The sequence below is a fragment of the Rissa tridactyla genome, chromosome 6 (assembly GCF_028500815.1).
Source record: "Rissa tridactyla isolate bRisTri1 chromosome 6, bRisTri1.patW.cur.20221130, whole genome shotgun sequence".
Lineage (NCBI taxonomy): Eukaryota > Metazoa > Chordata > Aves > Charadriiformes > Laridae > Rissa > Rissa tridactyla.
Window position 1 is genome coordinate 34,421,000 of NC_071471.1, and position 22,088 is coordinate 34,443,087.

Consider the following 22,088-nt stretch of genomic DNA (forward strand, 5'->3'; position numbering starts at 1 on the left):
AGAAAAAAAAAAACAACCAAAAAACAACAAACAAAGCCCACAGTACAACGAGGCAAAAACAAGGAAGAAACAACGTGCAGTTCATCACAAAAAACGTTTGTATTTCTGAAGAAATCAAAAAATTTTACCATATTTTTTTCAGGGAAAAAAAAATACGGTTCCATCATACAAGCATATTACTGAGGCTTACTCCTGAAAGAACTCCAATTTTAGCCTTCAAACAGAGTTGGTATAAAACCAGGGATGGGACAAGAGCTGCTCATGGAGCATGTGCACTGGTCTCTACGGAATACAGGCACGTTCTACCAACACCATGGTTACCACTGATTCAACGTTCCACCAAAATAATTATGTATTTCACCCACAAAAATCCACAGCAGAAGGGCTGCAATTAGTTTGCCCACAAAATGCCCAGTCTTCCATGCATGTAGTAGAAGGAGAGAAACAAAATTAATTGCATTGCCATGGGAACAGGGTTTACTACTTGCTTTACTAGGAGATTAATGCTTATTGTCAGGAGATTTTATGATAAATGATCGACATTTAGCATTTTTGTAACAAAGATGCATCATGCTGTGTGTTGTTCACACACTGTAGAACCCTTTTCCTCTAATCATCAAGGCTTTTAGTTCTGTATATTATTTTACAAAAGCAAAATAGGCTGTTTAGATTGCGATTGTTTTGGATTTTAACATAAAAAAAAAAAAAAGAGACAGACACTTCATCTCTGAGTTTTCTACAGCACTAGAAGATAACACCACAGCTATGGCCTGTGGCTGTTACATCAGCCTGTGATATGGTGCAAGAGGAGCAGATGAAAGCAGGGAGCACTGTAGCCATTTCATCTCCACAATCTATAATTTTGGGTTTTACTCCAGACTTTACATCCCCACCATAAACGTGGTTCAAAGCTGCCTGCAGGATTCGTCTCTCATTTGGACCCTCACACCCCTATTAGGGTGAGTGGAGCACTTTGTGCCCACTGGAATTTCAGTGCCTTCTGGTTTAGTTGCCTCTAAAAGGAACCTCATTCATATGCATCAAAACACTCCAAATTGACCCAAAACACAATAAACAGGAAGGGTCAAAGGATTCACTTCAAAACCATGCTACTGCTCCAAACTATTAACTATTTCTATTCCCAGGAGGAAGTGATTGGATATGTTAAGAAAAAACACACTACCATGGTAAGGGTAAGGTAAGAATGTGCTTTTATACAGTTTGGTGCCCTGTCCTAGCCCTTGTCTGCAAGCATCACGTGATATCAAAATTCATCCCAAAAGGCAAGAACTGGGGGGATCCTGCAGTCAGCGGGGATGACATGGTTATCTAGTCAGCAACCGCTAAACCCATCTATTAAAAACTGGACATTTGGCCTTTTATTTCTTTGCTGTCCTTTCAGCGATGGGAGACTCGGTGAAAGGTGTTCTGACACTCTGCTGCCATGTTTCCTTGTAACCAGCAGATGTATACGTTTATTTTAAGTTAGAGAGGAAGTGCAAATGGCACGTTGGTATAATAATCTCAAAATATTGTGCTGACTAAATACACTTTCAAGGCTGTAATTCCAGACTAGCTTAATTTTTCTACAATTGATGACTGCCTGAAAACCAATCCTATCATTAAATCCGAAACATTTTTGGTATTATTTCAAAGATCCTGTTTTTTTGAGAACAGCCTTCTCCTCCTTTCTTATTAATACAATAAAATATTTCACTGAAAGGAGAAGAAAAGGCCAAGTGTGGGAAGAAGAGGTCTCTGTTCCTCAGAACAGCCACGAGCAATGTTAAAACAGGTTCAGTCTGTAGCTCTGTCCAGATCCTCGTAATTTTTCATTTTCTGAAGACTGAAGGAATTGCTGGGCAAGTACAAATACTAGAATTCCGAGCACTGGAACAGGCTGCCCAGGGAGGTTGTGGAGTCCCCTTCTCTGGAGATTTTCAAGACCCGCCTGGATGCAGCCCTGAGGGATGTGCTTTAGGCAATCCTGCTCTAGCAGGGGAGTTGGACTAGATGATCTCTAGAGGTCCCTTCCAACTCTGAAGATTCCGTGATTCCGTACATAAAGGATTCATTTCTGAGTTTTCCTGAAATGGGTTCCTGACCTTTTGCAACAGACATCTGCTGACTCTCCCGGTATGCTGCCATTACGAGCTTGCAATGGCTGAGACCTGGGGCTGCGATCCAGTGAAGTTGATTATATTTTAGTCAGTGTTGAAGGACCCAAAGTCTCTGTGCATCTGCACTCACCCAGTTCTAATTGCCAGGTCTAGCAATGGCTTAGGTATGTCCTGTTGAAGACTGGTAGTACATTTCTAGCGTGAGGCTGAGCCTGAGGGTCTCTGCCTGAGGTTTCTGGTTAGCAGAGATGGTATGGGCCAGATTTCTTAGTTAGGGGTTTGGATTAGGGCTAGGCTTAGGGTACCATGTCACACTTAGGGATCAGGGCTAGTGCTCTGGGTAAGGGTTGGGGTTCAGCTTTAAAGTAGGATTTGGTCCAGAATCAGAGTAGGGGATTGGGGTAAGAGCCAGGGGAAAGCTTTAAAGTAAAGGTTAGGGCAGGTGCTGAGACAGACGACTCTTCACACCAGCACCCACATGCCGCCCTGCCGCTTCTCCGCCACCCCCAAGCTCTGCTCCTCCAACACAAGTGACCTCACAGCCCACCCCCACCATGTCACATTTACCTACACCTCACTTGAGCTCAGCTCCCTTCTCCCCTGCCTCTGAGCAACCCTCTCCTACCATGGCCTTTCCCTCCGGGCCCTCCCAGCCCTGCCCTCCTCCTGCTGGCCCACAGGCTGCCGAGAGGCAGAGGGGAGCGGGGGGTGAGGGCTTAGGGATTCAGGTCGACATGCTGGGTTGGGGCATCTGGTGAGGATGTTGCCCCTGGGGCTCTGGGGTGAGAGCTACGGGTAAGGCCAGGGATGAGAGCTCACCTCCTGGAGTGAGGGATCAGGGATAGGGATTAGGGCGAGTGTTTGGTTTTCTGGTTAGTGTTTAAGGTATGGGCAACCTTTTTTGTTTAGGGGTTCAGTTTAGTGGGAGAGTTAGCGTAAGAGGTTATGATTTCGGGCTTCAGCTCAGAAGTGAGCATCCGGGGTTAGGAATGGGGTTAAGGGCTAGGTGTAAGGTTTAGGTTTAAAGTTAGGGCTTCAGGATAGCGATTAGACATTGGCTGAGGGCCTCCCTGAAGAGGTCTCGCAAGCAGTCTCCCGGCCACATCATCTTCACCTCAGCCCCCCTCACCTCCACCACCTCTGCTGGCCCGGCTCTGGGACACCCTTTCATGTCCTCACGTGCTGCCACGTGCACTGGCCTCTGCCCTCCCTACGCTCTGCTCCTCTACACTACCCCTGACGGGCACCACCACCTCACAAAGCTGCCCGCTGCTCACCAATCAGCTTCCTCTGATGCCCGTGACCTCACAGACACACGTACCGTGTCACCTCTGCCTGCAGCTCCCTCTGAGGTGCCACCGCCTCTGCCCAGCCCCTGGTCTGGGCTGCAGCCCCCAAGACGCGCTCCACGCACCTCCTTTCATACCACCCCCTTAGCCCATGAGCGTATTTATCACTGACCATTTCCACTAGAACAAGGTCAGAGACACACACAGGCTATTGTTAATTGGGAACTTATAAAAAAAAAAAAGAGTGTTTTAATTAATTTCTTCTGCCTTCATCTCAGCAGCCAGTCCGGCCCAAACCAAAACACTGATTTCATTTATTTCTACATGAAATTTACTTTTTTTCACTCCAGCATGTTCTCCAAACCTTTACTTTTATTTGGCCTCTTCTCTCTTCCACTAAAGTGACTCATAAGGACTTAAAAAAAAGATGTTAAAAATCAGCATGAAGAGCAATATTATTAAAGGTAAGGAATGCAAATTCACACTTCACATGAAGCAAGAATCCTAAATCTCTCAGACGTCTTTGAAAATTACCGCCTTTATTTTAATTAAGCAAATGTTACTTATAATGATTCTTACAATATGTACATTTTCACATACCATGTGCCAACAAACTCCATCTCTACACTTCTCAACATCTGATCTTGAATTTCTATGCATTTAAGATATACTCCATAAACTCAAGAAATTAAAGAACACTGAACAGGCTCTTTAAATAGTCACGTAATTTACCTTCTGCAGAGACTAATCACTACTTCTTTTTGGTTGCTTACAAGGAAAATTCATGAACCAAAATCACTAAGTAGCATTGGGGTGGGAAGAGCAGAACTCCTTTGTGTGCAAACATTTTTTCTCCTCTGATGTAGAAAAAAGGGGGTTGATTCTGCCTGAATAGTATGTTAAGTAAAAGTTTTCACCAGTGAAATTACAAATGCAACTATATCCTCAACAACTAATGAAGCTTATCTGTTACAGGTTTGTGAATTATGATGCTTACTTCCTAGCAAGCAAAACTTACAGGTGGTGTCCCTAAAATCTCCCAGAAAACCACCATCTTCCAAAAGTCTCCATCAACGAGTATTATTCTGGCCTTTTTTTATTACTATTATTTTTGTTGTCAAATTGGAGCAATGAAAACTTGATTTACTGCAATCCACTTCTGGAAAATCAACTCAGTCACATTTTTCTTGGCAACAGAAAGTAAACTTGATTCAAAGTAAGGGATTTGTTCTAGCATTATTTCTTGCTTTCTGTATACCTTTCTATATATTTATGTCTGTCTCTGTTTATAATGCATGTAAATGCTGGTTTCACACAGCTGGTGGAACGTGGCTGACTGAACACAGGAGCAGCGATCAAATTCCAAAATTACAATCTCAGTTCTGATTATTTTTTTCCGGTACTCTGTGCCACACAAACTCACTACATAATTCAACTGCATGCAATGTGCATTTAAAGAATTTACTGTTTATAATAAAATAAAACCTCCAAACCATTTTTTTTAAAAGTCTTAGTGAATTTTTTCCTAAAGGCGAGTCACTTAAAATTTCACAGTGCCTCAGAAAAAGTTTTACTTACAAATCAACAGGGATTGCGTCTTTACTCCATCTATAGAATAAATGAACAAAATGAACTCTGCTTGTTCCATATTCCTCATCTGTACCACTTTATACTGCCTCACGCCTCAATTCTGCAGGCATTGCTTGTTTTAACCAGCTGACTCACTGTATGCACTTTAAAAAAATTGTATAAATAAAATAATCTTGGCAACCAACAGCCATATTCCATCGTATCTAGCACTTGTGGTAGAAGATGCTGGGGATAGCATTACAAATCACACTGGATGAAAAGACAGAGATATCTAACAATTGTTCCATTTAGATTCGATGGAAACAAGATGCACGGTTTTGAAACATGTTGGTACATTATCTAAAATGAAGCCCACACAATTGTCTTGTAACTTGTAAACGGGTCAGTGTAAACAGAAAATCCATCTCGAGGCATGATTCATCCCATACACCAGCCTGTGGTGAAGGGGGGAACACCAGAAGTAGACCCTTGTCAGAGAAGTCATTGAGATGTCCTCTCTCCGGCTCCTGTGCAGACCATCTGCGAAATCCCTGGTTGTCTTTACAGCCAGGACATCGGGCTGTCTATTCATGCGAGGCACCAGCTGCCAAACTGAGTGTTTTTAACTCAGCACAGTTTGAAGCCCTACCTGTATGTAGGTAGTGCTGCGAGGAAGAGCAGACCTCAGCTCTGCAGAAACCCAGTTCTGACACTGCATCTACTGGGAGATGAGTGGGAGAGAGATGGAAGATCTTCCCTAACCACAGCCTGACCTAGACCTTCCCACTGTGGAGACAGGCAAGAGCTAGCATTACTTTGAAAAGAACAAGTTTAAACTTGGTAATTCAGCTCTGCTCACACAAATATTTTCCAAAAGTGGTGAATTACTACAAGTTCCAGTGGTTTTAAGACATCCAATCCCACTCCAAAGGACAAGTCATCTCCACGCAAACTCTTCCTTAAAAACAGCCGATGTTACGAAGCTGGCTCTGGGACAAGCTAGCCAGTGTGGCATCTCAGAGTCCAGAGTGGCTATCTGTTAAATCAGACACTAACAGAAAATAGAGTAAACCTGCACATCGAACTTTTCAGATTTTTGAAAAGTTGAAGCGCGTAGGGTTTACAGCCCAAACAACAGATGACACTGATTCACTGCTGCAGCCTGATGTCTTTGACAGACCCGCAATGGGACTATTTGAATTGTTTTAGAAACACAATAAAGGAGAAGACAGTAAAATGTTCACAGAAAACATTAGAAAAGCATGCAGAATTTTCATGACATTCAGAATGTCACCTAAAGGACAGACAACTGAAATATATATATACACATATACATAGATGATTTAGCTATAGTTTGTCTCTCCTTTGGTTTCTCTCAGCTGATCATCACTAGTTCTTACAGAAAAATCTACTTTAAAGCCCTCCCATCCTGGTTTATTCTGGCGTGCTCACAGGACCTTTCTTTGATTTTCTACTACCCCAGTTGCACAGATGGTTTCCAAGACAGTACTACTCTTGTACACTGACCACTTCTCTCTTTATAGACTGAGATACAAGATAACTGTACGCTGCGAGGATACAAGTAATCTCTTGCCTTTTTAAATAATTAAAAAAAAATCCTTCTCTTCCCATTGCCAAAGCTTGGACTACAGATTCTCCAAACACGTCCAGAGGTAGATGTATTTCCCAAGCAACTGAGGCGAGTTCCTTCCCTATGGTCTCTCGTCACACCGTAGCAGGCTCCAGCCAAAAATCATCACCAGCAGCATAGCCAGCAGCCTACCACCTCCTCCCTGTGTACTACATCTGCAGTGCCGTGTTCAAGAAATTGGTTGTAACCCTGCTGTGGGAACACATGAAGTGCCAGTACCGTTGCAGACCAGCAGCAGAGAAGGTCTTACATTCCTTCAGTCTCCTCTTCTGCCCTCACCTCGCTCAACAAGGAAACTGAGTGCTTTCACAAAATTTTCTTTGCTGCGTATTACAGAATATGGCATTCAGCCAACACAGGAATGCTGCGTATTACAGAATATGGCATTCAGCCAACACAGGAATGCTGCCTTGTTCCTCCAGCTTCCTTATCCCACCCCAGTCTTACTCCTTTCATAGTTATGTCTTAAGGCATGAGACAGATGGATCCTTCAAAATGTGAGATCATCCCAATGGTGTGACATGAGGAGAGAAGGGATGTAGAAAATATCTTTTATCTTTCTTTGGCTTATTCAGGCTGAAAAGGCTTTAGCTACCTTAATACTGACTTTTATAAAAGCAGAAAACATGGTGCCAATCCCTTCCTATGAAATGCTCTTATTCTTTAAGGAGTGAAGTTGGAGCAAAACCTAGAAAGAGAGAGACTGCAAATACGTCCTCACCCAGCTCCAGCTCTGCCAAGTGAAAAGCTGACGGGGCCCCCACATCTCCCAGCCCACGTCCAGCTGCTCCTCACTGCTCTTCTGGCAGAGGCACCCACTCCCCCAGCCCTGCCGGGAGCACGGGCCGCCAGCTCCCTCGCCAATCTGTTTCCATCACAGTGAAACAAGTTTAAGTGACAGGTTGTGGTTCATTTGGCAAAAAAATAGTTTCAGAAAAACTCCTTGAAGCCACCCAGTCATGAGGTTTGCAGAGGTGGGAGTGTGGTAGGAGTGGCAAAGAAGAGCAGGTTGACCTCAGCAAACACAGCCAAGGAGAAACTGGGTAACAGCCTTTCCACTCAGGAAAGACGGGGCACACCCCAACGGGCAGTTGAAAATATTAGTCCTTGAGGGAAGTTCGGTCTGCATCAGATTCAGAGTTCAAACAGATGCACGTATTTTGCAGTTACAAAGTGACAGCAAGAGACCTCAAATGCAAAATCTGCATGAGAGAGAAAGGATTTTGGATTTTGTCTAAGCAAACACAGAGCTGCAGCTGCTCCCAGACCATAAAAAAAAAAAAATAATGTTGTCATTTCAGCCACACACTCCACATCACGAACCTGGGCAGAACCGGCAGATGGACGCTCCCAGTTACAGTCCCAGACACAATCCCTCGCTCACACTCTCTGCTTTCCCTCTGTGTCTTTTTATAAAGAGTTCTTAAATAGGGATGGCACGCACTTGTATGACATAATTCCACTGGGCTTCTTAAACAACTGATTGCTCTTCCATGTTTGTTCACATTCATCCCTGTCCTCCTGAAATCTCCCTCCCACCCTCCACCTTAATAAGGTTCAGGAACTTTCGAGCAGCATATTCTGGAATAAAAGCTCCCACAGTCTTTCATTCCCCAGTCTGTGGAGTATTTATGTTAGCCCTTTTTAGGCTGTGTTTGGCTTGGTTAATATTCCTCCCACTTACACGGAACTATTCAAGGAAACCTTCAGCAATGTATAGATTTATGGTTCTGAACACATATATTCCTAGCTCTTTTTCCTCCATCAGCCCTCCATCCACTGGTAAACATAACTAAACACAAAATCATAAGCTCATGCCCTTTATTCTTCAAGCAATACCCTCATCTGCAAAAACTTTGGTACCTGAAAGCAAACGGGTATCTACAAGGCCACTGAAGCTGAGGATCACACACGTGCAGTTACATTATGCATATGAATTCCCACGAATCTCTCCACAGGAGTACTGACACCGTAGCAAATGCATTTGCACGTTCTCATATACTTATTGTGTGTCTATATATAACACACAAGACAAAAGGACAGAAACTGTTGATTAACCAAACATTAGTCATACTGATTTATTAAAACACATCAAAAAGACCACTTTTTGCCTGAGAGATTGAAATTAGAAGTCTAAGGTATTTCAATATTTGTAACAAACTTTTTTTTAGCAGCCTGCTGACTTAGACACTTGGGTTTCAATTTGTACTTACACAAGGTCTATATTGTACTGATTTGGCACCTACAGCATCATTCAACAGCAAGCTAAAAGCATAACCATTTTAGGCTTTGGAGTAAACTTGAGTAACTTACTTAGGAAAAAAATAGTGTATTTCTAGAGCATCTGTTTGTAAGATAATCAAAACAGTTGATTTTAATTCTCAGTAGGTTCCAAAATGATACCAAAACCCCAGATCTATTTAGAGGAGTTTGTACATTGCCCCATACACAATAAAATCCCAAGGCCGGAGCAGCATTATAAACCTTGGCAGTCTTACTGCTAGGTGTTTTCAGATGCTGCTAAAACTTGTTTTAAATTACTGTAACGTATTTGTTCTTAATCAAATTTGATCCCAGGTCTGAAAAAGTTATAAAATATTTCTGTATCTCATACTGCCACCGGCCCCCATGGTCAAGCACTTTGATATCATGTATTTTGTATTTCTCTATTTAATGCACAATGATAAATGAATGCCTGCGGGATTCCCAGAATTTGTGAACCATCCAAATCCAGCAAATCATTTAAGCATGCAAATAGTTTCATACATTTCCTGGCATTCCTGCAAATGAGAACAGAATCTGAGCTGCAGCATTAATACATCATACCCAAATTAAAGCTTAGCAATGCATAAATTGTTCGGATTTGTATTCAAATAAGACAAACAAGTGTCAGATCTGGAGGAGGTCTCGAAGCTGACATTAAGTTTTACTTTTTAGATTTTTCTGTGCATACTATAGGTATTGGTTCAAGGACTTTGCTTCAATGGTCACTTACGAATATCCAGCTTAAATAAAACCCCATGTTTCTCATCAGAGGAGTCTTTTGAATTGAAAAATCATAAGGAATGCTCTTCTTGCCACATTTCCATTTTTGAAATTATCTTATTAAATACTAATTTCAGCAAACTCTTAAGAAATAGTTTACATAAGCAGCTTTTTAGTTGATGCATTATCACTGTCATTTTTAAAAAATTCATGTGGTTTGTTTATATTGCTTTGTTAATTTTATTGTAATTTAGTATTAATAGCTCTGTGGTTATAAAGTGTTTAATCAGTTACAACTCTTAATTATGGTACAGCGTTGCTTAATAAAACAATACACTATTGGGATTAAATCAAATTAATTAAATTAATCTGCTCTCCGCTTTTATGAGTAATTTATTGCACGATAAAAGCAGTCGTGAAATTGTTTTCATGGCAACCAGCCTAAATAGACTTTGCATCTATTCTTTCTCACCTGAGCTACAGAGAAAAGCCATCACCAATTGGAATGGTTCTCTACAGATTTGCACAAGGATCGTAACTGTCTCAAAACCAGCTGGAGTCACAGGAATTCAGTAACGGAACGACCTTGTTTCTGAACTGATGCTGAAACAGAAGTAACCATCCAGCTGAGAAGCCTGTCCCTGAGAGCAGCCTCTAAAATGCTGCTTTAGGACCTACCGAGATGGAGATTACACCTTTGCCTGGTGAGGTCATGGGAGAATTTTTCCTCCATGAAGTTTTCAAATCACGTCTTGAACCCAGCTAAGCTTTTGCTCTATGGCAGCGAGGAGTTCCACACACTTAGTGCTACATGGGAAAGCACTCCATCTGCTTTTTTAAAATTTGCTATGGGATAGTTTCATTTAAAATATTCTAATCCTACTTCTTGTATTATGAGAAAGAATTAATAAATTGCCTGTAACCACTTTTCCCCACTTTGGAGCTTTTATCCCTCCATGAGGTCCACGCCTCAGCTGCATGTCTCAGCCTGAAGTGTCCAAATCCATTCCGTGTCTCCTCACACAATGCTACTCCATCCAACTGCCCCTCTCTAGGCCTTTTTTTAGTCCTATTAATTACGCACAGCCATTTATTCTATGTTTGGTATTGCCTAGCACTTGTCATGACTAAATTAAATCTTAATTATTTCAGATCATGTGTCAACATCATTTAAAATTATAATTCCATCCTTGTTGAAATGCTTTCAAATCTTTCTGAAGCTGCTGCATCTGCGACTTTCCAACTCCAGCCTATGATATTGCACAAGTCAATGAGGAAAGACATTAAACGTGACAGTCCCGTGTTTAGTATTTGTCACGAGCTCACGACAGACTTGAAAACACTTCCCTGTGTGTGAGCACAAACATAAGACAAGGATTCCACATTCAGCCATGACCGTGTTACTGGTGACCTACCCTCGATCTGATTTCCAATGTTTGCTTGTAAGAACAGCACATGGAAAACTTCTTAAAGAACAACTGAACTTGAAACAAACTGCAATCCTTGCTCTGTCCCCATCTATCTAACCACTCATTTATGCAACGAAGTTTCCCTCGTCAGTCCTCCGGGACCTCTCCTGTCACCCGTCAGTCTCAGGTATCGGTCAGGGATAATGGTTCTGGGACCGTTCTGGCCAGTCCTGCAGACAGTTCAGGGTGAATTTCATTAGTCTGGTGACTTGAATACAAATAATCTCTCTAATTATTTTTCTAATTTAATCTATTCCTCCTTAGATCATTGCATTATCTCCTTAAATTAGTGAAGAAACTCTGATTATATTTCCAATGCTTCTCACTATGGGAGGAAGCATTTAATTAAATATTTGTAGAATATACTATTCAATACTTCATATCTTTTGGAAAGTCAGTGCCATGTATTTAAAATAGATAGATAGATCTTAAGATAGGTATTTTACTGAATAGAGTGTGAAAATATTGACACTCCAAGTCCCAAAGGTTGGTTCACCTCTTCTGATTGCAATTGCTTTACGTTAAATGGATGGGCGTCATCTTGCATCACAGCCCTCCGACAGACTGGCAGAGACGGTGCAAAACTGCCACAGGTTTTGGAGGAAAAAAGTTAGAAAAAGGAACTGTTCAGCTATAAAGCCTAGTAAAGCCTAGCAGTGTTATTTTGAGATGGCGGAGCTGATATGACTTCTCTGCACCACCACACAGTTGTTTAATAGTTGACAGGGTGATACCTTTGTTCTAATGTTTATTTTAGATTTTCCCTCCCCAGAAGGTATTTGCAGAGATGAAGTTTTATGCCTGAACATAAGCACCTCTGTATATTTTGTCCCTTTACTCATTATTTACTTTTGCAGTCCACGGGGCTTGACTGCAGTGATGCCTTAACAGAACTCACACACAAATTCAGGAAACAAAAGACTGAAGATCACTCAACAAACCCGAGGCTGGGACTGGCCTTACATGGAGGTCTCTACGCTGTACAACCTCTTTACATCACGGTTTATACTTGAGGCATTACTGACCTGACTTTTTTCCCAGGACTCTTCTTCCTCCTAAACCCACTGGTTCTGGTTTCTTGTGTTTTCTATAGAATGAGGAATTAGTAAAGTTTTACCTCTATCTAAGCAATCAGCTGTCACACGAGAGGAGCCCATGGGATGTAATTATATGAATGTGCACCACAGTTCACTGAGGTTCTCCTGGAGCAATGAAACTACTACTGCAAACTATGTGTGTCTTTTTTGACCATGGGAAAAGGTTTGTGCAGGGTGGCCCGGAGCTGGCCGCTCCACCCTGACCCACGCTGACCCTCAGTTCAGGCTAGGTTTCCTGCCAGCATCTCCATCCCTGGCCTTAGAAACAACCTTTAATGTACTCGCTGGCGATTTTCAAAGGTGAGCGTGCCCCAGTCACTTCCATGCTTCCAACTTCGTAAGGATAAAATGCCTCCACTGAAGAACGGATGTCCCGAGGATGCCTTGTGATTGCTAATTGAGGGGGAGGAACACAGCCGGGTTCTGGGCTGGTCCCCATCGCCTTTGAAGCACAGGAGGAGGAGGAATGCCTAATGCTGCAGAAAATCAAAGACAGTAGACTTGAATCTGAAAGGGGACCTCCCTGGTGACACTCAGCAGTGTGGAAAGAAAATCCCTACATGACTCAGGCAAACACAAATGCATGAGAAAAATATGCTCTTCAAACAAAAGCTCTACCTAGTGCCTGAGGGGTAGCTCAGGGGAGACATACGTATTTGTGCAGCTCAGCTGCGACCTCCCATCTGGCTCGCAGACATCTTTCTGGGGGTTCAAGCATAGAGCCACTCCGGCTATTACAAACCTCTAGGATCAAAGCAAACAGCTAATTGCTCCTCCAAGAAATTCACTGCCCACAAATGAACATGCTGGTGTGACATTTTAACTTACTGACTAAATACTAAGACTATTACAAGCACTTTGTCAAAACAGTGCATCTTTCCTCTTCTGGGGAACTTTATTGCTACAGTGCTTTCTTATTTAGCAGGTAACGCTAGGTCAAGACTTAGCACTAGTATCTTCTAGTCTATATGCATTCTATAGAGCCATGTTTGTATTTTTGTCCTCAGTTGGTAGGTATTATATGTTTTAGTACTTTCCTGATGGTTATGGTTACCCACTAAAGGTTCAAAAGAGAACAGTTAGGGCATTAACACATTTTCTTTCTGTTACTCTCCTAATTTTTCCTTTACATTCAGCTGTTATGTTTTATTTGACATAAAAGAACACAACTTGCTGCATTCAGGCGATACACGTAAATCTTAAAAGTCAGCTCTTGAAGCCGTTCAGTGTGAGCGCTCCTGGTATCGCAACTGCGCCCATACGGGGCTATCTATGTGTGCATGTACCAGGGGTGAAACTGCTGAGCAGGTCACAGCTCTCAGCCTCTTCCCCACTCCCTCCCTTTCATCGCTCCTCCTCCTAGCACATACATACGATGGTTAGAGCGCGTGGGATTAAGGATCACCTGCCTTCTTCCCTGGAAAGCACGAGGAAAATCCCCAGAGCTCTCCATACTGCGCTGTGCACAAGGCAATGCCACTCAAAAGTCACAGAGCTCAGTCGAGAGGGTGAAAGGTGCTTCTAATGCCTTTCACAGCATGGACTCAAAAAGTACGTAAGTCCAAAAACCAGAAGACTACAGGGAGATACCACGGTTTTAAAGGTTGAGAGAGAAAAAGGAAAGAAAATCAATCAAACAAGTGGGTAAGAAGATACAACACATAAAGAGCACATATGACACTAGGGAGGAGCACACCACAAAGTAGGTGGTTTCCAGAGAATAACCTGACATTACACTCAAACATGGCCACCCACATTGATAGATCACTCGTCTCCATCACAGTAATTATTCAGAAACATTTTAGAACTTGCCATCATCACTAACAGCTATTTAAATTTGGGATGCACAGCAGAAAGCTGCATAGTGCTATACCTGTCCTGTCCCTCATTTGGTACAAAATTAGTCAATTTTGCCATGAAAATTCACATGTAAAAGCAAATCTTAAAGAGTAGCCTGCAAGTGTTTTAAGCTTCAAAAATCTGTTTCTGTAAAAGCCTAATAACAGCTCTGCATTTCTTCATGCCATGGCTGCAAGTTCCAAGAAAACATAAAAGTCACAGCTCAAGCAAGGTAACAGGGTAAGGTATGACTGAAAGGGCTCCTGGCTGTCAGGAGGAGACCTCACAACTGAAAAGCAAGAGAAAAATAAGGCGTAGTGAAAGGAAAATTAAAGCAGTGTTTAGTCTTTCCTTTTCAAAATTGCATCGTTATGATGAAGTATTTATACCTCTCGTACGAACACAGCCACCTACACATTCTCCAGTGTATGCAGCATCTCACACTATCTTCCACAGACTGACAAATGAAGTCGGTCAAGACAGAGAAAGCATGCTTTCATTTCCATGAGAATTTCCAGAAGAACAGACTGACATGGCTTTAACGTATTCTTACACCAAAGAAGAGTTTGTGAAATGTCCCTCCTGTATGCTGTGAACATGAAACTGCCTAAAATCCTCTGTCAGCTTCAAAAGTTGCCACTGCTGTAGCAGTCCGTCACCTGGGCTTGATCCTCACCCACCTTCACGTGAAATGCATCTCAGTGTGTCACCTTTTAACAATGTGGCAGAACTTCATACAGCTGCAGATAGAGACGATGTCTCTCTCTGGTAACTCCAGGTGGAAGACTAAAAATCGAACATCCAATCGACATTTTTGCTCTGATTGCCTGACAATGGCCAAAAGGCAGTTCAGACCAACAACCTATTTTACAACTTTTACGTGTAATCCACTTGTATTTTCCCTCTCTCCATTTCCAGCAGGTCAGCAGATGCTTGTGCCTGAAGAATATCAATCAGAGCTGTCTCCTGGCTAGCTTAACACGACCAGTAAAAAATAAAAATAATAATAAAAAAAAAAATCTTACATTCCTCAAACACACCAACCTCATCCAAAGAGTTTTTTTATTTATTCATTTTGTTTTAAACACCGATGCTAAAGAAGGTGACACCTCAGAGAGCTCCACTCGGGACAGAGTTACTGACAGCATCAGAGAAGACCCAACATCCAACATGCAGTGTTTAGAAAAAGAGTGAATTGATCTTGTTATATCAACTTTAAAACTGCCTTCTGTAGCACTCAGAGAGAGCTTGCCCTTCAGGCAGGTTTTTACAGGCTCTCACGGCTTTACTTTGATTGCCGTTGTAGCCAAAATATATAGCTTTAGTACGAAGGGATTATCTGTTATCCTACCCTTTGGGAGAACCTCATACTGTGACAAAGACTTTTCTCTGCTTAATCTCTTAAATTTCACAAAACTAACAAAAGTGCAGCACATCTAGCTTTACATTTCTTCTTCTAATGCCCCTCAGCCCCTTGAGGGCTAAGCAATCCTTGAACGGTATTTAACATCACCATGTCTGACTCTGAATTCACTGATAAACTGAAGTTTGATGACATTTTTGGGTTCATAATCTGAATTGCCTAGTGTCCCATGGCTCAATATGGCCTTTTTCTACTGTATTTTAGGGGAAAGAACAAAGCCAGAAGGGGCTAGGTCACAGCTCTGGAAATAAAAAAAAAAAATAATAATTCCGCACTTTAGGATCAACTAAGTATGATCCTAAAGTATCCTCCGTCAAGCCTTACCCACAAGGATTACCCCTTGGTATTAACTGAACCATTTAATCCCTTGCTGTGATTTGGTATATTCTCTCCTGGCTCAGACAAATCTTCACCAGCAGCTACCTTTTCCTGAGAGACTTAATATCCTGCTAGGGAAAGGCCATTACCCTGTTTGAACACAGATCACACAAACCGGAGTTCTTTAAAGAACAGAAGCAGGGGCAAACCCAGAGGGTTTATGCTGAGCTACGTGGCCCATCCTCAGGCAGTGACACCTTCAAAGCCCAAGGGCTCAAAGGAGAAGTCAGGGCATTGCTTGTCCGGAGTGCTGCTGGAAAATTTTGGTCATTTATCTTCACAAAAGTAGCAAGTCCAGAAAAAGCAGTAAGCAGAGGTCCTGGGCACTCCAGTGCGATATGGGTTTGTGGGAGTTGTTTTTTCAGCCAAGAACCGTCATATGCTACCGTCGAGAATTTTAATTTATTTTAAAGACAAGGACAACTAAAGATCTAAAGGTTGTAATATTGTGTAATTAATTAGGCTTGTATTAAATAAATCACTAGAAGTACGAGTAAACAAAACTCTTCTCCTCCCACTTCAATTCACTGGCTCTTGGATTCGAATATGCATATAAATATGGGAGGTTATACCCTAATTCATGTTTTCTGACTACAAGAATACGCTGCAATGCAGAAGAACTTGAGCAGTCACCACTGATTCTTCCCTTTTACCAGAACCACTTCCAGGGAAAAACACCTGCATTCATACATGGAAGGTGCCTTCTTCATACCCTCCCAGCAATGCCCACTCATAAGCAAACAGCCTTGGGGCACTAGTAAGGATTATATGGAGTAGAGTTCCTCCTTAAAGGAAACATAATATTCTGTACCAAGTGCTTCCTTCTGAACACACTCTTTCTACAAGTGCAAAGCTGAGGAGGCAATATAAAAGACTGCTTGAACATTAAAATAGAGAATTGGAGAGAAAGAGACAAAGAGAGTATTATATAATGTGATATCTGTAAGAATATCTTCATTGTGAACAGGTTCACTAGGTTACATAAACTAGGTTGACCAAAAATTACAGAGTTCGCTTGGTGCAACTCCACAGCCAGCGTTAAACAAAAGGAAAGGGAACTTCACAATAGTCCCATCCATCCATAAAATCCACAAACCTAGTAACCTTAAATGAACAAACACAGCAATCCTTACATGCCCACAACTCCACACTAGAGGCAGAATTCACACCAACAGAAGTCCCTAGGCAGCATGCAGGAAGAACAGCAAAGATCAGCTGTGAGCCCAGTGCCTGCTTTGCTACTGCACAAAACCATCTCCATATATTCACCTTCCAATTTTGTTTCGCTTTCATTTTCAGCGGTTAAAAGGACCTTGCCAATAGCCTTTCTAACCCAGCACACTCTTAGATGAAATGTAAACCAGTGATAATACTGCTGAAGGGTGAAAGAGCACCTTGCCAAACCTGCAAAGATTTTGAAAATCAGAGACAGCAGACTTCTGCCAGAGGACACACTACAAACCACGAGCCACTACCTGAATGTGCCTGGAGATCCTGACAGCAGAAAGCTGGATGAGCACCTGTGCTGGAAGATGTGGAGCTTATGAATCCCCTACCAAGCAGCCAAGGACCCTCTTTTTAATCACAGCCCAACTCAGGGGTCGTTCATGCTCACGGAGGTCCCCTTTGGCACAGCGCTTCCTTACCTCTTAGCAGGCCAGGAGAAGAATACTGAACCTGAAACAGCGAATCAGAAGGGGATGCACAGAAGAGACTTAGAGCTGCTCACTTAGTGTTTCAGTCTGGTGAAAAAAAAAGAAATTGGGGAAATTATACATTGACTTTACAAGACAAGGATTCTTTTTTTTTTTTTTTTTTTTTAGATAGTTACTATGCCTTTTCTGCTTCTTTTCTTGTATTCTACGAAGCTAGCTGTACAAAGGAAATGTTTTTGTTTCAAGGCATTTTTATACTACTATTTAATTTGCAATGTTTGCATGCCACGGAGAAGCGATCCGACTATTAAATTCTTTGATCTGCCCTATTAGTAGATTGTTAAAGATTAAGATTTTTGCCCTGCTACTAGATAAGCAGGAGACGAAACTTTTTCATTAATTGTGGTGAGCATCATGTTAATGTTGCCTGATGCCCAGTTTTGACCTTGTTGATAACAGCAACATCCTCAGAATACAAAGAGGTCAGTCTTGCAGTTCATCCACAAGCAGAGAAATCTGCCTTGACCTATGGCAAATGACAAAGAAGTTCTACATGGAAGTTATTAGACAGGTTTTTCTCTCCTTTCTTTCTGCCCATTAATTACAGGATTTCATTCCAGAAAAGTAACTACCTGCATTATTAACAGGCCTGTTATTTTCTAAATAAAATTCTATTTATTTTATAAAAAAATAATAGAAGCAGGAAAAATCTGGGAAAGGAAATGGCAAGTCCCAGTGGATAAAAAGATGAACAAGAGGAATTTTAACGAGACGACTATAAGAGAAAATTTGATTTTTTTAAACTTCAAGAGTGAATATAAATTTGAAGCATAATAAAAACTGAATGCTTGTTTGAATAAGAAGGAAAACTAATCAAAGAAAGCAATCATGTAGAAAACAATCCCTTCCAATGGCAATTACACCTCTATTCCAAACAGGCAGCCAACGTTTGAGACTTTGTGCAAGCTAGGTTTTTGTCTCAGCATTATCATCTGCTCTCATTCAAAAATGCAACCACTGCTCCAGGCAAATCATCACATTGCTTATGGCTCCATCTTGGAAATGCAGCTGAAGATGGAGAGTGGAATTATTTCTGAAAAATGCTGCTGAAGAACGTCCGAATGCACGTGACAAACTCAGGCAGAATTAGCTCCGAGAATGAACAGGAAGGCTGCAGTTTTTCCCTTCCTATCTGGTTTGCCTGTATCTGGATTCAGAACATGTCCAGGACGAATGCTCTTAATTTTTTTTTGTATGTAGCAATTAGATGTTCAGCAAAGCCTATTTTTATACCGATTCCACTCCTTTCGTGTGTCCCCCTTTAACTGATCTCATTTGTGTGCCGTGCGACTTTTCTGATGTCGATGAGAAGTGTCATTTCTTCTCATGCCACATTGGGGAAACTGTTTTATGATCCAACTGTGCTAACTTATTTTCTTGCAATGAAGTCTTTATTGTTGGCAAACATGATGCTCACACTACTTGAAAGTTAAATAATATCTAGTTTTAATACAATATTTTTCATCCCTATCCTTGGAGAAACAGATCTCTGATACCATCCCTATCTAAATGAAAAATGGAGTACTATGACCCTTGTGTAGACCTTTTTCCTCTCCTCGTACTTAACAAAGTCACAATGAAAGCAAATGCAGAGAAAAATATTTCATTAGCTGAATCAGAGTGTCTTTCCAGAAAAAGTAACTAGATTCTGGCAATTTAAACGTTAATTTTCCCATTGTTAAATCACTCATTAAACCTGTGAACAGCCTTTCAGAACTCATTAGCCTTTGCAGGTTAAGAAGCCATAGAGTAAGATAACATCAAAATACACACCTTGTGCCAGCTATACACATGCTCGCCTGCCTTAGCCATAAGCAACAACTGAAGAAACCCCTAATATCCAGAGCCTACAGCTAAACTACACACAAGACTTTCAAAAATCAAGACTTCAGAGTGGCCAGTGTTAACGGGTTTCTATTCTTTTTTTCCCCTTATTACAGCATTGAACAATGAAATACTACAACTGCTCTTCAGCAGGCTAAGGGGTGATAATTTAAGGACATTGACTATAACGTAAAAAATGTGGCTTTGACTTAATAATAAACAGAATAGTCAAAAAGAAGGACAATTTTTCTGTGAAGTCTCTCTTTTACCAAACCACAGTGTGACTCTAAGCCTTTGCTACTGGCAAGGAATAATTATTTTCAAGTACTGAGGGTTTGTAATAGCATTAATTTCCATGGACATTTGAATGCCATACAGACATTTTAATTAAAAAAATCAGCATTACTTTAAAGTCTGGATGATTTTGCTGTTTTTGTTCTAGAGATCACGGCAAAACATACTTGTTCACTTCAATAATGGGTGCTTTTCTCCATCCTCTTCATCGTTCAGAAACACTTGCCAGGATTTCAGTTCCACCCTTAGGTCCCTGCAGCCTCAGCACATGGCATTATGCCTTAACACAAGCCCTTTGCCACTCCTGCTCTCCCACCTCTTCTCCCACAAAGCTTCCAGAAATGCAAGCTGCCCTCTGTGACACCGCACAAGAACTTGTGACGCACTTTCCAAGCCTGCGCCAGCACAGATCCGTGGGGAACTTCATTGCTTCCCTCCCTCAAATGCCAAAACTGCCCATGTTCCCTCATCCCTCGTTTCCTCTGGACATGACTGACCTTGCTGAAGGGCCTCAGTGTTCTCAAGGAAAATACTTGGGGAATACTATGAAAACTTCTGCATTCAGCATCAGAACAGTCATACTCTACAGCAATGATTCACAATCAACATAACAAGGATTATTTATTAAACTAATAAAGGCTGATACTTCTGCTGCCGTATCTGCAGCAAGGACCACTCCATCTGCATCGCCCACCTCCCCATGAGAAGGAAATCAAATGCTTTAAATTGGCACATTCATGGTTAGTACATAAAACCTTTTAGGTTTATATTATTCCTGTTTCCACGTGAAACAGAAAACCTAGATACACATTTACTTAGTCACAGTGGTCTCAACATAAAAGAACTTAAATTCCGTCCACATCTCAAATACAGCAAAATAACATTATATGATTTTTTTGTTTTCTCCTGTAAGTCATCATGTAGTGAAACTGGAAACCAGGCATACGGCGGGGATACCACGGGGATTTTCACACTGCCTGCTTGTTTTGTGACAAATGAATACATTATAGACAGGAAGTGATTCAGGCTGCTGCTTCTCTCTAATTCAGAGGGAAAAATACCCATTTTACTTTTCAATGAAAGAGAATACTCATTGCCCACATGCCATACAAAAGTAATTTTATGAAATGCCTGTAACTGATACTGAAGAGGGACACATACTGGCTTTCAAAATCCAGCAAACCACCTGAGCAGTGACCAGCCGAACAAGTTTCACTGTAAATTTCAGCGTTCTCTGAATAAAACAATTTGATCCTTGTTACATTCATCTGCAGACTGCCAGAACTGGCAATTTGAAATCAAGTTAATTAATAGTTTTAATTAAACCATGAAAAATACCACACATTAAGTGTGCTGGTATACCAAGCTGGAAACAGGGATGGATTCATACATAAAATGCTGCAAGGTATGATTGCATACTATGATTATTAAAGCTTACAAATCAGTTACAACTATAAAACCATCACTGAGAATAAGTACAAGCCCAAAACAAACAAGTAATTTTGTTCTTGTATCGTGAAAGTTCTTATATTAATCTGTGCTTTTTATCAAAAAGAACTTACCTTAAAGAGGCTGCACTAAGGAAATCACACTCAAAAAATCTAAAAATACAGATTACTTTTTTTTAAATACAAACCTAATAAGATGAAAAAACCTTGAGTAAAACGGTACGATTTTTTTAATTCTCTACATAACGGTAATGTTATGTAGAAAACATAGGAAAACCTTCAGAACCACAACCACTGTGAAAAAATCCAACCAAGTGAAAGCATCAATGTCATCACAAGGCTGAACGCGGGGGGGAACAAACCCAAGTTGTCCGTAGGAAATAACGCAGCTATCACAAAAGGAAAATGGGTAGCCTTTGTAACTGAAAAATATGATTTCTAAAAATGTCTTTCCTAGACGAAAAGCAACTTTATTAAACTGTTCCCTCTCTTTGCTGCTGTATTCCTTTTACCAGGGACACGTGAAAGTATCAAATTCAAACACACTCACACGAATTTTCCTCAGTGGACGTGAGAACACGTGTGACGTGCTCAGCTAACCTTCACCTTAGTGATTCTGTCCCACCCCTTTGACGATTAATAGAAGAAACCAAATTCTTCTTTTCTGTCCTCACAACCACCCCTTACAAGTTTTCTACACAACACGTGGCCATCTCTTCTCAGACCACGTTAACTCCTGGCAGAATAAAATGAACAACTTCTAGAGGGGAACAATCACCTTGGCTCATTCGGGTCAAGTGGACTACGCTGTATTACATGAGCACACTACACCCATATCTGCCCATAAAAAGCTTCCATTTTTCAGGCAAGGTGCTCTAAAAATGCAAATACTGTCTCATTTATGAAGGACAGCAGCAACCACGGTGTCACCACAGCGATCCCTTGCCACGTCTCTTTCCCCAGTGTTCGCCCACCCCTGCTAACCCA

The 22,088-nt window shown here is 41.4% G+C and overlaps 1 protein-coding gene across 6 annotated transcripts in view; it reads right to left on the minus strand.

Moving 5' to 3' along the window:
• The window catches only part of PCDH15 (protocadherin related 15), an 827,643-nt gene that overhangs the window by 493,190 nt on the left and 312,365 nt on the right, over positions 1 to 22,088 (minus strand). For 2 of the 6 annotated variants that reach the window (XM_054204854.1, XM_054204837.1), the window contains exon 8: positions 17,467 to 17,562. The exons of the other annotated variants lie outside the window; for them this stretch is intronic. The gene's annotated coding sequence lies outside the window, so the exon portion shown is untranslated. The remainder of the gene's footprint in view (positions 1 to 17,466; positions 17,563 to 22,088) is intronic. 6 annotated transcript variants of the gene reach the window in all.